The sequence below is a fragment of the Pinus tabuliformis genome, chromosome 4_1 (assembly GCF_031772625.1).
Source record: "Pinus tabuliformis cultivar Carrire ecotype Pingquan chromosome 4_1, CPIR1, whole genome shotgun sequence".
NCBI classification, from domain to species: Eukaryota; Viridiplantae; Streptophyta; class Pinopsida; order Pinales; family Pinaceae; genus Pinus; species Pinus tabuliformis.
In genome coordinates this window covers 481,845,286-481,866,702 of record NC_142303.1, presented here as the reverse complement: position 1 = coordinate 481,866,702, position 21,417 = coordinate 481,845,286, and positions in this window count along the sequence as shown.

Genomic DNA, 21,417 nt, shown 5'->3' with positions numbered 1-21,417 from the left:
CCAAGGAATTGAATTGCTTCCTATATCTAGTACCAAAGTGTCAAGTGATGGTTGTAAGTGGAGGAACCATAAATTGCTTTGGAAAGTGCCATAATATCAAGCTATCCATGGGAGAATATATATTGAATAGCCCAATGTTTTTTGTTCCAATGGGTGGTACTGATGTTGTACTAGGAATCCAATGGCTACTATCCTTGGGTAGAATAGCTTTCAATTTTCAAGAAATTTTCATGAACTTTTCTTTGGAAGGAAAGGAAGCTGAGTTAAGGGGTATCATAGGGAAACCACGAAAGATATTCAGCTCTGATGGAATGACAAAGCTTCTAAAGAAATAACAATGAGGCGTAATTTCACAATTATGTTCGCTAATGGTTCCCACATCGAAATCATGTATTTCTCTAGATCTTCAAAAATCCTTGGACAATCACTCCAAGGTATTTGATGCTCCAAAAGATCTCCCATTTATTCGTGATCCTGATCATGATATTCATTACATTCTAGGAAGTGTTTCTCCGAACATCAGGCCTTATAGATATCTATATGCCTAAAGGAGTGATAAACAAAAGCAAGGGATAAATGGAGTAATGGCGAAGCAGGGTGGGAACTCATTCAAATATTGTCAAAGATCCTAGTTCAAACAATATTGCTAGAACTTGAAAAGAATGGAAAAACCATATTGGAACCCGAATCATTTACAGAACTGAAAAGTCGACAACTACAAAATCGATCAATTTCAAAGTATCTCACCAAGTGGAAGAATTTTGCCACTGAATATTACAAAGCAAGGGATAAATTTGATAAACAAGGCAAGGGATAAATGGAATAATGGTGAAGCATGGTGGGAACTCATTGTCAAAGATCCCAGTTCCAACAGTATTTCCAGAACTTGACAGGAATGGAAAAATCATATTGGGACTTGAAGCATTCGCAGAACTGAAAAGACGATATCTACGAAATCAATCAATTTCAGAGCATCTCATCAAGTGGAAGAAATTACCTGCTAAAGATTCCACATGGAAGGATGAGAATTTTATACACAACCATTAAGAACTACTCAAGTGTTGAGGACAACACTTTTTGAAGGAGAGGGGCATGTTAGGTCCCTATACTACTAGTGTAACCCCTTATTGTTACTAGGACAACCCCCTTATTATATTTTTGCGCCCTTGCAGTCCCCATATTGTTATTATTGTGTCCTTACATTATTATTGTTCGGTCAGCTCTCATTATATTACGACCCCTTAGACTCCTATATATAGAAAGGAGGTCTTATCGTTTGTATCATCCAAGAATTTTTCATTTGTGTAATGTAAATGATGTTGCCCCCTTGAAGAGGCTTATTCTTAAGGTGTTCATCTATCTTTTCTATCTTTTCGTGAGCTGGTTTCATAACATGTGGTTACTACAACCACTATCTAATAGCCACACATTATCAAACGGTTCATGGATTTTATGGCAACCTAGGAACATGGTGTTATTACTCTATATTGTGAAATTAACTCTCTGGATTCCTTGATTAGCTATCCTCTTCCTGCAATAATGGGAATAATGACCAAATTTATTATAGTAATCAAATCTCACCTTTGATTTGTCAACTCTTTGATTATTGATGAAGTTTTTGCAATTTCATCCAATTTCTTGTTCATGCTCTTCTCGACCATCTCTCTTACCACCATGCCTTTTTCCTCGTCCTCTTCCTCTCGATATACTTTTGCCTTGATCTCTATCTCCTGAAATAGAAACATGAATTTTGAAAGCAGTTTTGAGAGTGGAATCCTTATTTCTGTCTATCCTTTCCTCATGTGATAGAAGTGATCCCATCAACTCATAAACTGTCAGGGATCTCAAATTCTTGGCTTCTTCTATGGTTTCTACCAAAACATCAAATTTGGTAGACAAAGAACTGAGGGCGTTTGCAACCACTATTTGATATTTAATTTCCTCACCATAAATTTTTAACTGATTTATGACAGTCATGACTCGATTCATGAAAGAATCTATGTCCTCTATCTCCTTCATTTGTAGACTGTCAAAATATGTCCTAGTATTCTTCAACTTCACAATATTGAATTTTTTCATACCTTCATAGCTTCTCGCTAAGATCTCACATGCTTCCTCTCTTGAATACATGATCATAATTTATTAGAACAATGCTCAGTCCACTCCTTTCTCGATAAGTTACAACTCTTGTGCATTCTTCTTTTTGTATTTCTTACATAGATCCCTCTCTGCATTACTGGGATCTCATTCTTCTTCTTCATGCTTAGGTTCTAAAATCCCAAAATGGACATAATCCCAAACATCATGAGTCTACGACATGGTCTCCATATTAATGTCCCACACAGCATAATCCTTACCTGTAAACGGCGGGAACCGAGGATGGAAATTTGAGAAAGCCATCTTTCTTCAAAAAAAATTCTAATGAAACCCTAAATTTCTAATTTTATAAGCCTTGAAAGGATCCTTTTCACAATACTCCTTATGAAAAAATTCATTTAATAAAACCCTTGTTATCCCCTTCTTTATATATAAAAAAATATTTCAAATATATATATATATATATATATATATATATATAAACCTAAATATAAAACCTTTTATAAGAAAATCAATATATTAAATGTTCCTTTGAAATATCTCCATTCAAGTTATTTATAAAAGATAAACTAACTCTCTTAAATACTACCCACCCACGTGAGCATATCAAAAATTGGTATGATTTTAAAGTAAAGATCGTCTGAACACTCCATGTGAGCTTTCAAACTAAAACCTTTGAATTCAATCAAAATAACATACACAACAGCACCACACCTATCAATACACTTGGGTAGTGTTGGACCTATAACAATTATGATTCCATAAATTTGCCTTAAACAGTGAAATTTATGACAAGGAGGAGATGTGGTGGTCAATTTTCTTTAATTAAGCAACAAACTTATTGTGTACCTTAATTGTTCAACAATTTTACTATATGAAAATTAAAAAAAAAGAACTCACTGGTCTTTCTCTCTTGCCCTCTTCTCAGCTGTCTTTGTTGGTTCCACGGATCTTGTGATCCTTAGCTCTAATACCAATTTTTGGGAAAGATAGAGGAGCCAAATAAAAATTTCACACACAAAACAAACGAGTTGCAACTCTTCTATTGATCACATAAATCCTTGATTGGTTACAATGAACTTGGTGACGGATATTTATATGTTTCCGACTAGGGACCCACCTAAAATAAATTGACATGAAACCACACAATAAATTCATCTATCACCTAAATCAACTAGACTCAATGCTCAGTTAACTAACTCTCTAATTTTATATAAATCTCTATGTGGGAGATAATTATCTATTTTAATAGGAATAATTGGCTAATGTTTTAAGCCCTGACTAGGAAGTATCGAGTCATCAAGTAATCCATTTTGATATCTATTAAAGATAGTGATTTTAATGCTATAAATCAATCTAATCTAGATGCAACATAATGTGATCCTCCCCACTTATTATTCTAGGTATAGGCTCCATTAGGGTATGACTATCCACCATATTTTGTTATTAGTAATGATTTTTCCGAAATCAGTAGCCTCCTCATCCAATATTTCTTACCCCGCCCCCCCCAACCCATTTTTCTCTTGAATAGAATGAATTAGATTAAAGTTACCTCCTAGTATCCAATGACCTAGGCCGACCAAATTAGCTAGAATCGAGTGGTTGGATAGAAATATTATTTTTCGTTGAGGTTTAATAACACCATAGACATTAGAGATAAGCTTAGATTGCAATAAAATTATGGGTTAAAGGCAAGCTAATAATATTTGAGGAAGAGAAAAAAAAATCCTTCGGAATTATTGTTGTAGGGCTCCATATAATTTTCAGACCTCGAAAGGTACCCATTGTACACTGGGATATGATATCACGATGACTCTAAATAGAGTAGACTAGCTGGTTGAGACCATGGTGATCACATTTGGTCTCTTACAATAAAAAAATCAATTTTTTATTGCGATAAATGCCCCTCACAATCCATGTGATAACCTTCATCATTGGGATTTGGTGAGAGGAGGAAACAAAGTGTTCATGGTAGTAACTCTAACTAAATTGACTAGAAATTTATCCAAATCTGGAAGGAGTTGTCTATTGGTTTCGTGGCCTCTCTTTTTGGGTTCTTTGGCTTGGAAGGAATGCTACAATTCCACTAATATCCAACTTGTAAATCTTCCAAAGGAATGCTACAACCATACTAGATCATTTACTCATCATGAGTTGGCATAATCCATCTAGGTTCCACACAACAATGACCTTGTTTTCTATTAAGAATAAAAAAAATAATCTACATGATGTTTGTCACATTTAGGCCTTCAAAAACATATTACACTAGACATCGATAGAAAAACAAGAAAGGCAAATGAAAAAATTATGTAACAAGTTATTTAATAAAATTAATAATATTAGTTAACCAATATTAAAGGTTATTTTGTATTTTCAAAAAATTAAAATCCTAAATTAATATGATTAATATTTTATAAACTTAATAAAATTACAAATATATTTCCGATTAGGCATAAAATTGATGGTGTCATGGTGCTACCTTAAGACACTCCATGGTGAAGATGCCATTAGTTTGAAACTCCATGGGAAAGAATCCAATCATGCTAAGGGCTATTGTGTCCCAAGTTGGGTTCAATCTTGGGTGATTTTGATAGTGTGACGTTAATAGCTTAGATTTCCTTGGGTCACCATAGTTTAGTATACAACTCATCTCAAAAGTCACATTAGCTAAAAAACAAAAGAATCAAAATACAAAACATATTAAAGTAATATATGATGCTAATATTAAATAAAAAAAATATCTAATGGTATTTTATTAAAATAAAATAACATCGAAATATTAAGAACACTGAAGGAACGTAAAAAGAAAAGAATATATAACTATTGGTTGGGTGAAATTGAGTGAGAGTAAATGTAAGAGTAATAATGTTAAATATTTTTTTAATTATAGTATTAATTTAAATACTTATATTTTTGTAAATATATTTTAATTTGGATTTATTACATACTTATAAAATGAAAATTATACAATTTTTTAATAATAATATTTATTATTGAGAAAACATTGGGCAATAATCACATAGCAGATGCTTTGTCGATGTGTTTCGAACCATCCAATGTGGTTCATCATTACGAGAAGATGGAGAATTAGATCATGGCACCATATTAAATAGATAAACCAATGTAGAGATAGTTAATACTATTAACTACTCTATTTAATAACTGGTTTTGAAAAAATGATTTTTACGGTTATAAAATTGACTCAAGTCAATTTTTTTAAAAGTCAATTTTAACAAAATAATAATCCTAATTTCAAAATTGTTAATAATCTTAAGGGTCTTTACATTGGTTTCTCTATTTAATCACATGCCATGATTCGTATCTCCATCTGGTCTTGACGATGAGCCATGGTCTCTACACTGGTTTCTCTACTTAACCACATGCCATGATTTGAATCTCCATTTGGTCCTCATGATGAACCACACGGCATGGTTCAAAACATGTTGAAAAAACATCTCATATGTGCTTATTACCAGAACATTTCTCAACAATTTAAGTATGGTTCACAGAAGTTGAATTCATAAATAATATTTATATTGTATATAGATTCTACATGTTTAAATATATAAAATATTATTATTACATTTAAAGATGATGTTTCAAAATATCATAGTGATTCAAATTAGATCCCTAAACTCTCTTAAAGCTACCCGAACTCTGTAAAAGCTCATATCGACATTTAGATTCTTATGGATGTCGAAGCCTATCAGAAATATCCTATGAACAATGACAATTTATAGCTAGCATAGACCAACGAGGACCTTCGGTCAAAGTGCATTGACCGTTGGCCCATGGGGAGTGTGTATGGCGCAAAAATGGTAGTTAGGAGGCTCAGACCAGAAAATGGAGGCCATTTATGATGCGTGATTAGCACAAAGGGCAAGACCCCTTGAGAAGGAAAAGCCCGGAGCGCACAACAGAAGGGAACCTAAAAATCATGGGAAAAGCACTAAAATTATAGGCGTCTCCCATGCTCAAAAACCGGTGGAATATCAGAGGTGTTTTGGGTGGTAAGCGGATTTGTCAAAGGACCCAACGTTTCCATACAGTGAATGACGTGTGTCCGATGGATGAGAGAGAAAACTACTCTCATCACGGGCTAATGTACGAACAAGTCAACCGCGTGATAAGAGCGATAACCATAGGATCTAGAGGCCCTAGATCTAAAGGCGGAGATTGTGCCCGATGTGCAAACAGATTCAACAGAGAAAATAAGCTTTGGAACATAATGGTTGAAGTCCAATTGGACCACTGAGTTGGTGGATGAAGAATTTCATAGAGTAACCGAAGTAACGAACCATTTGATGAAGAGCTGGCTCAACTCGTGAGGAGACAAGTGGCCACCTCTCTATGAAGCGTTACAGTGATGATGACACCGAGAAGGGAATTCCAACAGACAGAGGTAGGTGATCCAAAGAGTCGAGAGAGGAAGGAAACATTCATGAGACAGATTGGCGTTATGCCATGAATAGACAGAGAGTAAATGGAAGAAAAAAATGAGAGAGCAGCCAAAGAAGTTGTAAGCAGACCTAAAAGCAGGAAAACCAAAGCTGAGCTCACTGTAATAGGTAGAGCCACCAGAGATTAGAGGGTGAATAGCAAGAGGACACTAAATGTGTAGAGAGTATTTGGAGTCATTCAGAGGTCAAGTGAAAAGCTAGAGAGCTCAATTGACAGCAACATATATTATTGTTGGAGTTGCTTGGAGGTCAAACGATTCATAGAGCATTGCAAATGCCAAGAGAAAGATATTAGAGAAGTCAGAGCCAAGAGCCAGAGCGAGCACCAAAAGCGAGAGCTGAGAGCTAGAACCAGAGCCCGAGCCACAGAGCCAAAGCTGGAGTTAGAGCCATAGCCAGAGCCAGAGCCAGAGCCAAGAGCCAGAGCTAGAAAGCCAAAGAGCTCCAAGAGCCAAGGGATAAGATGGTGTTCTTGTATAAAACATTGGAGTTAAGTGTATCACTTGTAAAAGAAATATTTACATAATCCCAGAGAGCCTAATCGATTTGATTAGAGCTTAAGGAGAAATAGCCCAGGATATCAAGGTGAACTCCATATTATATAGTTGTCTTATGTGTTTCTTTCTACTGTTGCTTTCACTACTGTTATATGCATATATATATTAGTTTAAGTACCTTCCCATATCAGCACAAATTACAGATTTTAAAGTAAACAACCAGTTGAAAACAAATACAAGCATACACCCATATTTTCAAGCATTTCTTATTTCTGCATTGGTTAATCATTAAGATTTGGGAAAATTCGAGGCTTTGGAAGTGGGAGAGGTTCTTGTAAGTTAGACAAGAAGCCTAAGAGCCCCATTTTCACATCTGGTGGTATCAGAGCTTAAGTTTGATTAACCCCACCTTCAAAGAAGATTGTAATAGAATGCTTGATTGATAGGGAGAAGATTTCTTGTGTGAAAGGTGTTTTGACAATCAAGGATTGATTGCCTCATTGATTGTATGCCTGGTTGCAGACTTACTATTGCTTGAGTTTCAAAGGTGAAGATAAGGCTATTGATAGCTCAGTCTAGGAAGGACAAGAAGGAAGAAGGGTTGAAGGCATTCTTCTATCCCAAAGGACCTCAAGGCAATCCTTGAAGCACAAGAGGTTTGTTGCAAAGGGTTGTTGAGTAAGTCCTTTAATAATCTTGTTTGAAGTTCTTTTGTTCACTTGCATAATGACAACTTCTACAAGTGAGTCCTCAAATTCCTCCTTCATCACAGATTCTTTGATGGAGACATGAAGCAAGACTTGTCCATCATGATGGATATGGTGAGAGAAATGTATGAGGATGTAAGGAAGAGAAACATACTTAGAGAGTAATTGAATTCGGTGGAGAAAGAGAAGCAGATGCTTTCTAGCAAATTGCAAGAAATGGAAAGGCAACTTCATATTGCAAATATGAACCTAAAAAGGATGGATGAGCTGGAGTCGCAACTCTTTGTTGCAAAAGAAGCCTTGGCCAAGTATCAGCTTGAAGAAGAGGTAAACCATTCCTGTTTGTCTCCAAATTCTTCTAAGAATTCTTATATTGGTTCTTTTGAAAGAAATACCAGAGGCATAGGTTCCAAGCTAATGTCCAAGATGGTCTATGAGGGAAAAGGATTGGGAAAACATGCATAAGGTATTGTTGAGACAATAATGGTTGAGGAAAGGCCTAAGTATTTGGGTCTTGGCTATGGACAGTCTTATGGAGAGCATTCCAAAGATGGCATGAGGACCTTTGAAACAGTTCCAAAAAGGAGTTTCATTGCAGGTCCTCTACCTCAAAAGTGTGTGGATTGTATTAAGGAGGAATGCAATAGCTCGAAACATCATTCGCATGATGCATATGTTCAGAAGCACACACTTGAATGAGAGAGTTGTGGAAACTCTGATAGCCTTGAAGGAAGTGATGGTATTCCAAAGCGAGCCACTTCATCATTTGCTTCACCTCCTCATGAATGCAATAAAGGTGAAAAAGGCAGTTGTAAATCTGGTTCTAAACACCTGCATTTTGATTTTGTAAAGCATGGAAAAAGAATTGCATGTTCCTTTTGTGCTTTGGATAATCATTATGTTTCTAGATGTTGGAAGAGGATGGGCACATATAGGAAACTTCTGAAGGAAAAGAAGCAAGCAGCCAAAGGTCCACAGGACAAGGAAAATCATGTTGTGAGAAGGATGCACATGTGTTGCACTCACTGCCATAAGCAAGGGCATGTTACTAAAAGTGTTGGACTTTGAATCTAGCACTGCTTCCACCAAAGCTGAAAGAGACGGTGGAAAAATAAAATGGCAGGGATGGAAATAAAGATTCCATGGTTGATGTGGTTCAGAATGATTCACATATTAATGTTGATGTGTAAAAAAAGGAGGGACCTTTGACATGGATTGGTAAGAAGTGGTTAGAATCCTTATCCTATTAAGGTTGCGTGTCTAGTGATGCATCTGTTTGCATTTCTTTGTGGAATAAATGAAAGTTGCAGGATCTTACCAAAATGGTAAATAGAAAGAAGTTGAGTAGGAAACTCACTTTATTGCTACAACAGTATGTTCATTTTAGCTTCGGAAGTACACTGTACTAAAGAAAAAGTTGAAAGATGAATGCATGTTTGAGCATGAGATGCATGTGATGCTCGCTTGAGAGAAGTTAACTTGTTTCCTAAAATGGAGATAAGGATGAAGTGTTTCATCTTTTGGAAAAGAGTCCTAAAGGTATTTTTCCTGCATGCTTGACTTGAAGGGTTACTTGTTGTAAAGGCATGTTTTATTGGCTTGCTATCTAGCTAATAATTTGTATGCAAATATAAGACATGGAAGGGTTCACAAGATTTGAAATATGTTTCTTCGTTGAAGCAAGAGTTAGCCCATGCAGTTGTTGTCTGTATGCATGCTGTTGTTAATAGTTGTTGTTGACATCTTTTCAAACAAGTACAAATGAAAGTTTTTTGGAACATATGTACTTCACATTTGTTTGAGCCACCTTTGATCAAGGATCAAGGCAAAGAAGCTCAAACTACCTTCTGTAAACTGCATAGAAGAAGTTCTGCATGAATTCATGGAGGAAAACAGTTCTTCCCAAAATGACCAACCCGTCCAAGAAGGGAAGTGGTTAAAGATTTTGGCTCAGAGGCACTATGCAAAGGCAAGTGTAGGGAGGCTGAAAAAAGAGGGTGTTGTTACTCTCACTTATTGCTCAGATCAGCATATCAGTCTTTTGGTGGACCAAATGTTCTTTTAGTGGGAAAGTGTGATCTGAATTGGATCCTTAAACTCTCTTAAAGCTACCCAAACTCTGTAAAATCTCATATCCAAGTTTAAAGTCTTATGGATGTCGAAGCCTATAAGAAATAACCTCTAAACAACAACAATTTACAGCCAGCACAGAGCAACGAGGATCTTCGGTCAAATCACATTGATCGTTGTCCCATGGGGACTCTGCAAGGCACAAAAATGGCAGTTAGGAGGCTCAGATCAAAAAAAGGAGGCTGTTTCTGATGCGCTTTTATCATGCATCACTGGGAAAAACCCCTCGAGAAGGAAAAGCCCCGAGCACATGGTCACAAGGGAACCCGAACACCGTAGGAAAAGCACTGAAACGACACGTAGGTCCTGCGCTACAAAACTAATGGAATATCGGATGCGTTTCGGGTGGTAACTAGGTTTGTTATAGGACCCAGCAATGCCATACAATGAATGACGCGTGTCTGACGAATGTGAGAGAAAACTTCTCTCATCACATGCTATCATCTGAACAAGTCAACTGCGTGATAAGAATGATAATCGTAGGATCTGGAGGCCCTAGATCTAACTGGCGAGGTTGCACCCGATGGGAAAACGGATTCAACGAAGAAAATAAGCTTTGGCACGTAAAGGTTGAAGTCCGATTGGAACATTGAGCTGGCAAATGAATCATTTCACAGAGTAACTGAAGTATCAAACCATTTGAGGAAGAGTTGGCTCAGCTCATGAGGAGACAGGTGGCCACCTCTCTGTGAAGCATTACAGTAATGATGACGTAGAGTAGGGAATTCTAGCGGATAAAGGTAGGTGATCTGAAGAGCCGGGAGAGGAAGTGAATAGTCATGAGATGGATTGGTATTAAGCCATGAACAGATAGAGAGTAAAAGGAAAAAGAAAAGGAGAAAGTAGCGAAAGAAGCAGTAAGCAGACTTGGAAGCAGGAAAAATAGACCTGAGATCACTGTAATAGGCAGAGCCACCAGAGATTAGACGACGAATAGCGAGAGGAGGCTGAATGTGCAGAGAGTCTCTGGAGTCACTTGGAGGTCGATTGAAAAGCCAAAGAGCTCAATTGACAGCAGCATATATTGTTGTTATAGTTTCTTGGAGGTCGAGCGATTCACAAAGGCATGAAAAGGCTGAGAGAAAGAGCTTAGAGAAGCAAGAGCGAAGAGCCAGAGTGAGCGATAGAAGGGAGAGTTGAGAGCCAGAACCAGAGCCTGAGCCATAGAGCTAGAACCAGAGTTAGAGCCATAGCCAAAGCCAGAGCCAGAGCCAAGAGCCACAGTTGGAAAGCCAAAGAGCTCCAAGAGTGAAGGATGGTTTTCTGAGCCCAATGTTCTTGTATAAAACATTAGATTTAAGTGTAGCACTTGTAAAAGAACTATTACCATAATCCCAGAGAGCCTAATCCAGTTTATTAGAGCTCAAGGAGACATAGCCTAAGATATCAGGGTGAACTCCATATTATATTGTTGTGTTATGTGTTTTCTTTTGCTATTGCTTTCACTACTGTTATATGCATATATATGTCAGTTTAAGTACCTCCCCATCTCAACACAAATGACAGATTTTAAAGTAAATAATCAGCTGAAAACAAATACAAGAATACACCCATATTTTCAAGCATTTCTTATTTCCACTTTGGTTAATCATTAATACATGGGAAAATTAAAAGCTTTGGAAGTGGGAGAGGTTCTTGTAAGTTATACAAGAAGCCTAACAACCCCATTTTCAGATCACATGGTCATAAATTTGAATGAATATTTAATATTATTTTTTTAATTTAATATGAGTATTATTAATATCTTTTTGAATAAATTGTTTATAATATAAAAAATTAAATTGAACCTATTTATTATATTTATTACATTTTACTTTTAATTATTATTTAATAATCTAACACTTCACTAACATGTTATTCATATTGTTGGATATTTTCGCAAGGGAATTGTGGAATGTATTTTTTATTGGCCGTATGTTTTGAATAGTTACTCCATCTATCATCAGGCACCAAAGAGCTGATGTGAGTAAATGAGTGCTAAAGAGCCTCTTTACACAATATAAATAACTAAGTATCCATTGGGTCAATGTCAAATTCATAAAAAAGTATTAATATGAATTGGTAAGTAAAACAAGTCATTAACGTAAATTAAGTTAAAAGTAATAATTAAATTAAGGAATGAAAGAAGAATATGAATACACATTAAAAGAAAACAAGAATTAGTTGAAAAATAAAGTTAATAAACTAATAATATAACAATAGGAAATATTTAAATAGACCCCAAATATAAATTGAAAATTAAAGACAAAATTAAATTAAAATTAAGGAATATAAAATGAATAAGAATTAAAATAAGAAAAATAAGAAATTGTTGAAAATTAAAGTTAATACAATAATGTAGTAATAATAGGAATTGGACCTCATTGAAGAGAAACTTTGCTCCATTCAGCTTTTTTCCCAAAACCTTCCTACTCACATTGCTGAAGAAATTTGTCAAGATTGTCGCATGATGCTTTGTCGTTCCAAACCTCCTAAGCATAATTTATCTAAAGAAGGGGTATAAGCCATCAAACATGTCAATGATAACACACACATGCTTTCCATTAACGATGAAAAAAGTAATTCTACTATCATTATGAACATAGAAAACTATGAAACCAAAATGATAAATTTATTATCATCTTCATCTTATAAAATCCTTCCTAAAAACCACCTTAATTCCATTACTTAATTGGTCACCGAGGCCATAAGATCTTCCTCCTTACACGCTCCCATTCAGCTTAAACTTATTCCCCACACCTCCCAAGCACCTAAAATTTACGGTCAACATATAATTCATAAACACGGAGTTCCCCTTCATCCCATTTTTAGTGATATTGCAGCCCCTACCCATGCTTTGAGACAATATTTAGCCACCATTATTCAACAATTTATGGGCTCCACTCCCTCATATATCAAATATTTTGTTGATTTTATTCTCAAAACTAGAAACATCCACATTGATGAGAATGACTTGTTTGTTAGCTTTGAAATTGTTTCTTTTCTCACCCAAATCACATTTCTTAAAGTTTTAAGCCTAATCTCGCAATTGATTGATGACGAAACTTTGAACCTTATCGAAATTTGTGTCACCTCGACATTCTTTTCTGTTAAAGGTGCCATCTATGAGTACAAAAAGGTACAACTATGGGCTACCCTCTTTCGCCGGTAGTTGATATCATCTTTACGGAACACTTTGAAGCCAAAGATCTGAACTCTTACCATATCCAACCTAAGTGTTGGTTCAAATTTCTTGATGAAACATTTTTCATCTTGTAGTATGGGGGAGGTGTGCTTGAGGCCTTTCATTCCCATATCAATAGTATTTATCCTTATATCCAATTCACTATGGAAATAAAATCAAATAAATCCCTTACCTTTGTTGGTTTCCTTGTTACCTGGCTCCCTAATGGCTCCTTCTCCTATCAAATTTATAGAACAAAGAAACAGACTAAACATTATCTTCACACCCTTTCACATCACCACCCATCCCAAAAATCTCTTTTTCTTAAAACCCTTATCTATAGGCCTCTACAAATATCTTCCCCCCAACACCTTTTGAGTGAAAAATGACATTTCTTCCAAGGTTTTAAAGCGAATGGCTATTCCCCTGCTCTGATCATTAAATCCTTTCAAGTTCTCTCCCACTCTAGATCTGCCAATCATGATTCTTCTCCTTCTTCTAGCAAAGTAACGCTTCCATATACATTAAATCCACCAAAGATCCTATAGCAAATAACTTATTCAAGAAGAGGATTAAGATTGTATTCAAACCTCATAAAACCCTCAATAAACTATTTAGTTCAGCCAAAGGGAAATTTGACCCCATGCAAGAAATAGGGGTGTATTAGATTCCTAGACATGAATTGAAGTACTAATTTTAGGAGGGTAAAACGATTAGCCAAATTTAGGTATTTAAAGATCTAGCTAGAGATTTTGACTTCAATATTGAGTAAAAGCTCGTCCCATATAGATTGGTGTAGAGGATTGTATTTCAAAGGGGCCCCTTGATATTCAGATAGAAGGGAAATCTTCTTCAACTCCAATAGATGAAAGATATTGATTTGAATGGCTTGCAAGGAATTAAAGAAGCAAATTTGGTATTTTCTGATATTGATATCCATTTTTGAGGCTACTGGAAAGTTATAAAGGATTTTCTTAAACTCCATGGCTTCTTGAATACATGTGTGCCCTAACAAGAGGAGGTGATCCATAAATTTTTGAAGCACTAAGCACTAAATATTGGAGCCCTAGGGAAGGTCATTAAGGAATTTCTGGGAAAGAGCATGTCTAATGAAATGGATTAATCCTTCCACTTCAAGCAACATAATATAACGAGAGAGAGGGCCTCCTTTCCTTATACCTATTGAGGGAACACATGTGGGAGAGGTGTATCCATTTACTAGAATAGAGAAGTATTCTTGTAGTATCTATTAAAATCCAATTTGGCCCCATTATGATCCAATTTGTAAATATAACAAAGGAATGCTACAACCATACTAGATCATTTACTCATCATGAGTTGGCATAGTCTATGTGGGTCTGAGACAACAATCACCTCATATTCTATTAAGAAGAAAAGAAAATAAGCTTCATGAATTTTCTCACATGTAGAACCTCATAAAATATGACACTACATATAGGTGGAAAAACGAGAAAGATAGATGGAAAAATTATTTAACAAGTTATCTAATAAAATTTATAATATTAGTTAACCAATATTAAAGGTTAATATGTATTTTTCAAAAATTAAAATTCTAAAATAATATAATTATTATTTTCTAAACATAATAAAATTACAAATATCTTTCCCATGACACATAGAATAGATGGTGACAAGGTGCTACTTTAAGACACTTCATGGAGAAAAGGTCATCACTTCGAAAATCTGTGGAAAAAACCCAATCTTGCTAAGGGCTAGTGTGTACCAAGTCGGGTGTGAACCCGAGTGATTTTGATAGCTTAGATTTCCCTCCATCACAGCTACTCAACCATAGGTTAGACGTGTCACTCATCTCAAAACTCACATTACCTAGCAAAAAACAGCAAAAAATTACAAATATATTAAAGTAATATAGTATATGAAGATTAAAAAAAATACAATCATTAATGTTATTTTATTAAAATAAAATAACATGGAAATATCAAGAAAATGAACCAACAAAAACTAAAAGAAAATAAAAATATTAGTTGGCTGAAATTGAGTGAATGTAAGAGTAATAATGTGAAATGTTTTCTTTAATTATAACATTAATTTGAATAATTATATTTGCATAAATCTATTTTAATTTTGGATTGATTACATATCTATAGAATACAATTTATATAATTTTTAGTAATAATACTTATATTATATATAAATTTTACATTTGTAAATATAGAAATATTATTAATTACATTTAATGATGATGTTTTGAATATCATGGTCATAAATTTGAAGAATTATTATTATTATTCTTATATTTTATAATGTAATATGAGTATTATGAATATTTTTTGAATAAATCTTTTATAATATAGCAAATTCAATTGAACCTACTTATTAATATTATTACTTTTTAAATCTAATTATTATTTTACAATCTAACACTCAACTAACATCTTATTTATTTTGTTGGATATTTCAGTAACAGAATTGTGTACTGGGCTTTTTATTCACCCAAATTTTCAAATAGTTACTGTAACGCCCCTATGTTATTATGTAAAAAGAAATTTTATTGTTTGTCATTAGTGTGTTTATACTATGTGTCTAGTAAGCCACAAAAAGAACTAGATTTTCGAAACAGTGTTTCAAATAAATACAATTATGGAATAAACTTGGAAAATGTTGGGAAAATTTTGTATTAGAGAAATTTGTCAATTATAAAAAATATTCAGATTTTCATAAATTCCTTAAGAAAAGAAAACACATATTTGAAGACAAACAATGACGAAAAATATATGTGGGAGAGAAAAGTAAATTTTAAAGGAAAAAAAAGACTCCCCAGGCTAAGGGTAGGCAGAACCCTGAAAGGCACAACCCTAAAAAGGAAACATTTGCTGAAGATTAATGGATACAATACATGATGGGGATGACAAAGAGGTTGTTGATTCCAGGAAAAAATCCTCTACGTGGGGAACTAGAGGATATTGGTTCAAGGTTTGGAGGAATAACTCGTTCCGAGAAGCATTCTGTAGCTAGGATCATTTTTCCACCCAGCACTTTGGGTAGAGGTTATGCTAGTTTCTTTTATAAATGAACTTACCACTATGTTTATGTATATATTACAAATGAATTACATTTATTGATTTTCTATAAATGAGCTATGTTTATTAATTTGTAATAAATAGAGTAGGAGGCTTTATTTGATTTGAATTACAATAGAAATAGTATTCATAGGACAATATAGAGTAGTTGAATTCCTCCTATGATATAGAGTAGTTGAATTCCTAAATTTGTATGCAAGTTACTTGAAATGTTATTATGTTGTAAGAGTTTGAGTAGATATGTAATCTGAAAGAAAATGTAGGTGAATCATTTCTAAGAATGGTTTGAATGGTTGTTTTAGTCAATGCTACCATGAATGAGCTCTTGTATAAAAGAAAAAAGAAAAAACTAAAAGGACTATGAATAAATTAATTTTGGAAAAAAAAAATGAGATAATCCCATGTTTTTAAAGTTAGAAAAATGATAAACAAAATGAATTAGGAAAAAAAAGGATAATGAATTATATTATGCATGCAGAAGAAATTATGAGTGTAGAAATGTAATTTATTTGACACTATTATATACATAGGTAATTTTAACTTAGTTATATGCAGCACGAAAAGTATGTTAAATAGGAATTGTGAGATAGCAATTAGTGTAGGTTTTAACCCCATATAGAAATTACATGCATACGAATTCTAAAACACAGAAAATAAACAATGCGAGAGCATAACACATAAAACACATATACACAGAGATTTTCCCCTGGATCCCAAAATCGAGACTATCAGCTGATTTTTCATTGTGTTCCTTTCAATGTTACCAGATATATTTATACATGCTGAAGCATCCAATACCATGGACTAAAAACCATCGCATCCAAAACCATGGACCGAAAACCATCGCATCCAAAACCATAGACCGAAAACCATCGCATCCAAAACCATGTGCGAAAATCATGCACAAAAACATAGGTAGATCTACCTAACCTAACATAGGGTCCCCATAGAGTGGGGTTACCTGCACCTCTCATACCCTCTATTACTTCCCCCGCTACGCAATCGGTGCAACGAAGGGGGGCCTCCACCTACCTTCTATCCCCTTGGTTAACTACGTGGGCTAGTTGTGGAAAGAATATAGCACAACCCAATGTTATCCAACTTGTTGTTTTCTTTCCATAGTAGGCCACATGAGAGCTTAGCCATTTATCCGGCCCTGCAATTACCATTGTTTCTCTACACCAAGAGAAGTTCTCAGAGCTCACAAATTTTGTCAATGCATCTGTAGTATTCTTCAAAGTGCCCATCTTTAACAATAACACCTTTTTGTCTTCTATCATATCCATCACAAGGTGATACTGAACATCAATGTGATTTGTCTTTGAATGGTAAGCAGGGTTCTTTGCCAAGAAAATTTCACTTTGGATGTTGCAGTCTATCCTTATAGCTCCCTATACTAACCCCATACTTGAACACAATCTGTGCAACCAAATTGTTTCCTTGCTTGCATGAGTGGCTGCCATGTATTCTACCTCTTTAGTTGATAGTGCCACTACAGATTCCTTCTTACTCATCCAACTGACTGCACCTCCAAATAGGTTAAACACATACCCACTTGTAGATCTTCTTTGATCTAGACCTGTAGCCCAGTCTACATCAACAAAGCTACGGATATCCAAAACTCTATCCAATCGTCCTCATCCTTGGTATCACAAACCATAATCACTAGTGCCACACAAATACCTGAAATCCCATTTCATTGTTGTCTAATGCTCCTGCCCTGGTTTTGACATAAAACTGCTCAATACTCCCACTGCATGTGCAATTTCTGGTCTAGTACATACCATCGCATGCATCAGGTTATCGACTGCACTTGCATATGGAACACGAGACATATCCTCTTCCTTTTCTTGTGTCTTGGGACACTATTCAATAGATAACTTTACACTTACAGAAATATGAACCTTAACTGGTCTACTATCTTTCATATTAAACCTCTGCAATATTGTCTCGACACACTTCCTCTGGTTTAACCAGAGCTTACTCTTTGTCCAATCTCTTTTAATTTCCATGCCCAAAATATAGTTTGTAGCACCAAGATCTTTCATGTCGAATTTGGAGGACAATTGGGTCTTCAAATCCTGGATAATTTCTTTTTCATTTACAGCCAACAACATATCATCCACATACAAGACCAGATAAATAACACTGTAACCAATTAATTTAAAATAAAGAAAGTGATTTGCTTTGCTTATGGTGAAGGTAAGTCCCTGTATAAATGTATTAAATTGTTGATACCACATCCTTGGTGAATTTTTCAACCCATATAGAGACTTCTTTAACTTACATACCAGTTCTTTCTTACCCTTCACTGCAAAGCCTTCAAGTTGCTTCATGTACATATCCTCTTCCAAATCCCCATGAAGAAATGTTGTCTTTGCATCCATCTATTCTACCTAAATATCAAAAGCAATAGCAAGAGATAAAAGTAATCTAATAGAAGTTACCTTGGAAACAGGAGAAAATATATTACTAAAATCAATACCAGGCACATGGTAATAACCCTTTGCTACCAAATGAGCTTTGTATTTCTCCACCTTTCCTTCTGCATTTTTCTTCTTCTTAAACTGTTAGGCCCCTATACTACTAGTCAAACCCCTTATTGTTATTAGTACAACCCACTTATTATATTGATGTACCCATGTAGTGCCCATATTGTTGTTATTGTGCCACATAGAAGCCCACTATTGTTATTATTATGCCCTTACATTATTATTGTTATGTCGGCTCTGATTATGTTGTCACCCCTTAGACACCTATATATAGAAAGGAGGTCTTTTGATTTGTATCATCCAAGAATTGTTCATTTATGTAATGTAAAGGAGGTTGCCCCCTCGAAGAGGCTGAATTCTAAGGCATTGATCTATCTTTTCTATATTTTTCTTGAGCTGGTTTAATAACATTTGGTATCAGAGCTTTGGATTCTAGGGTTTCGCTGCTCCAAATAGGTCATCGTGGCATTTTTGCTATAAATGTTTCTCTGTGACGTTTTAGAAGTTGCAAAAAAACCCCATTTGAGAAGAAATTACGCTGAACCTTGGGTCCGAATTTCAGAGCTGTTCGCACTATATTTGCGGAGATATGAACTAAGGAAGTTGGTCTTTTTGTAGACTCCTGAATTACATTCCAAACAGGTGACCTGCGGAAAAGCGTCATAACTTTCTCTCTGGGGATCGGATTGAAATTTCGTAAGAAGGTATAGAAAGAGAACGATGTTTAGTTTCTTTTATGCATTTTTCATATCTAAAGGTCGAAATAGTGACACGTGGCACTTCATACAAGTTCTCTCTCCTGGAAAGGTCTATAATCAGGTCATCTTGGGAGATTGTGCATAAATCTTTCTTGGAGAATCCAATTTGGATCAGACTGGTGCCATTGGAAAGAGAGCATAGAGGGCTACTACAAGTTGTAATTTCAGAACTTAAAGATCCGAAAGTGTTAGAAAATTATATATTACAAAGCAACGGAACACATAAAATATTGCAGAAATATAAACACAGAAAACGCACAAAACAAGAGAGACATAGATATACGTGGTTCACCCAGTTTGGGCTATGCCCACCCCGAACAGCCAGTCCTTCCATTCTATTATCCAGCAAAATGAAGAGATACAACCTACAACAAATCCGCTGTAATATCCTCTATTTTCTCTCACAGTCTCAGCTCTCTGTTTCTTACTCACAGAATACACATCTATCACACAGCCTCAAATACAATGCCCTCATACAAAGAGAGGGGTTGCCTTCTAGGGCAAAAAACCCTAAACTAAACATAAGTTCTACCGTCAGATGATCCACGTAATCAACGGCCCAGATTGTCTAGAAATTACTAAACTTTTACAAGGCAATTTTACATTTATTTTTGGCTTCGGGGGAACTGCCCCCAAGCCCCCGTCGGGCGACCGCTGGCCCCCGGACCCCCTAGCCGGGGGGGATGGGCCCCCCCGGACCCCCGCGGGGGGGACAAGTCCCCCCCACACCCCCCCGCATGGAGGGATGTACAAAACTTCCTGGGGTATACATCCGACTGAAACAAAGACCTCTGAACAATCATGCTCCACACACAACAATCTCCCACTTGGAGAATGATTGTAGCAACTCCATCGTTGCTTCATTTGCTGGACAATGACTCCTCTTTGGACCTGGCTGTTTCTCATCTTCATCATCATCCTTGAAGACCAATTGAAACTGAGCATGTTCTCATTTTCTCCCTGGTTACATCTTTTGTTAGCATATCTGCAGGATTCTGGCTAGTGTGTATCTTTTCTAGCTTCAACTCTCCATCTTCAAACACTGATTGTATGAAATGGTACTTGAGTTGTATGTGTTTAGTCCTAGAATGAAATGCTGAGTTCTTTGCAAGATGAATGGCACTTTGGCTATCACTGTATAACGTGCCCATATCATGCTCCTTACCCAATTCACCCATAAACCTTTGTAACCAAATCATTTCTTTACTAGCCTCTGTAGCAGCAACATACTCTGCTTCTATTGTTGAAAGTGCAACAACACTTTGGATTTTTGAAACCCAACTGACAGCTGTTCCTCCAACAGTAAATACATATCTTGTAGTGCTCCTCCTGTTATCTCTATCACCTGCCATATCTGCATCAACATATCCTTGTAGGTAGATGTTTGAACCACCAAAGCATAATGCTTGATTTGTGGTACCTTTCAAATATCTGAGAATCCATTTCACTGCCATCCAATGTTCCTTTCCTGGATTGTTCATGTACCTACTTACAACTCCCACTGCATGTGCAATATCAGGCCTTGTGCAGACCATTGCATACATTAAGCTTCCAACTGCTGATGCATATGGAACTTTAGACATATAATCCATGTCTTCTTGGTTCTTTGGGCACATTTCCTTGCTAAGTTTGAAATGGCTAGCAAAAGGTGTACTAACTGGTTTTGCATTGTGCATGTTAAATCTTTTCAACACCTTTTGTATGTACTCATTCTGAGACAATGTTAATTTACGATTTTTCCTGTCTCTAGTTATTCTCATACCAAGGATTTGTTTTGCAGCTCCCAAATCCTTCATTGCAAATGAATTTGCCAATTTTCTTTTGAGCACATTTATTTCCTGCATGTTAGATCCTGCAACAAGCATGTCATCTACATACAATGACAATATAATATAGCTGCCATCATTTTGCTTTTTCAAATAAACACAATGATCAGAGTGACATCTAGTATAACCTTGTTCAGACATAAACTTGTCAAATTTTAGATACCACTGCCTTGGAGCCTGTTTTAAGCTATAGAAGCTCTTCTTCAACCTGCACACTAATTTCTC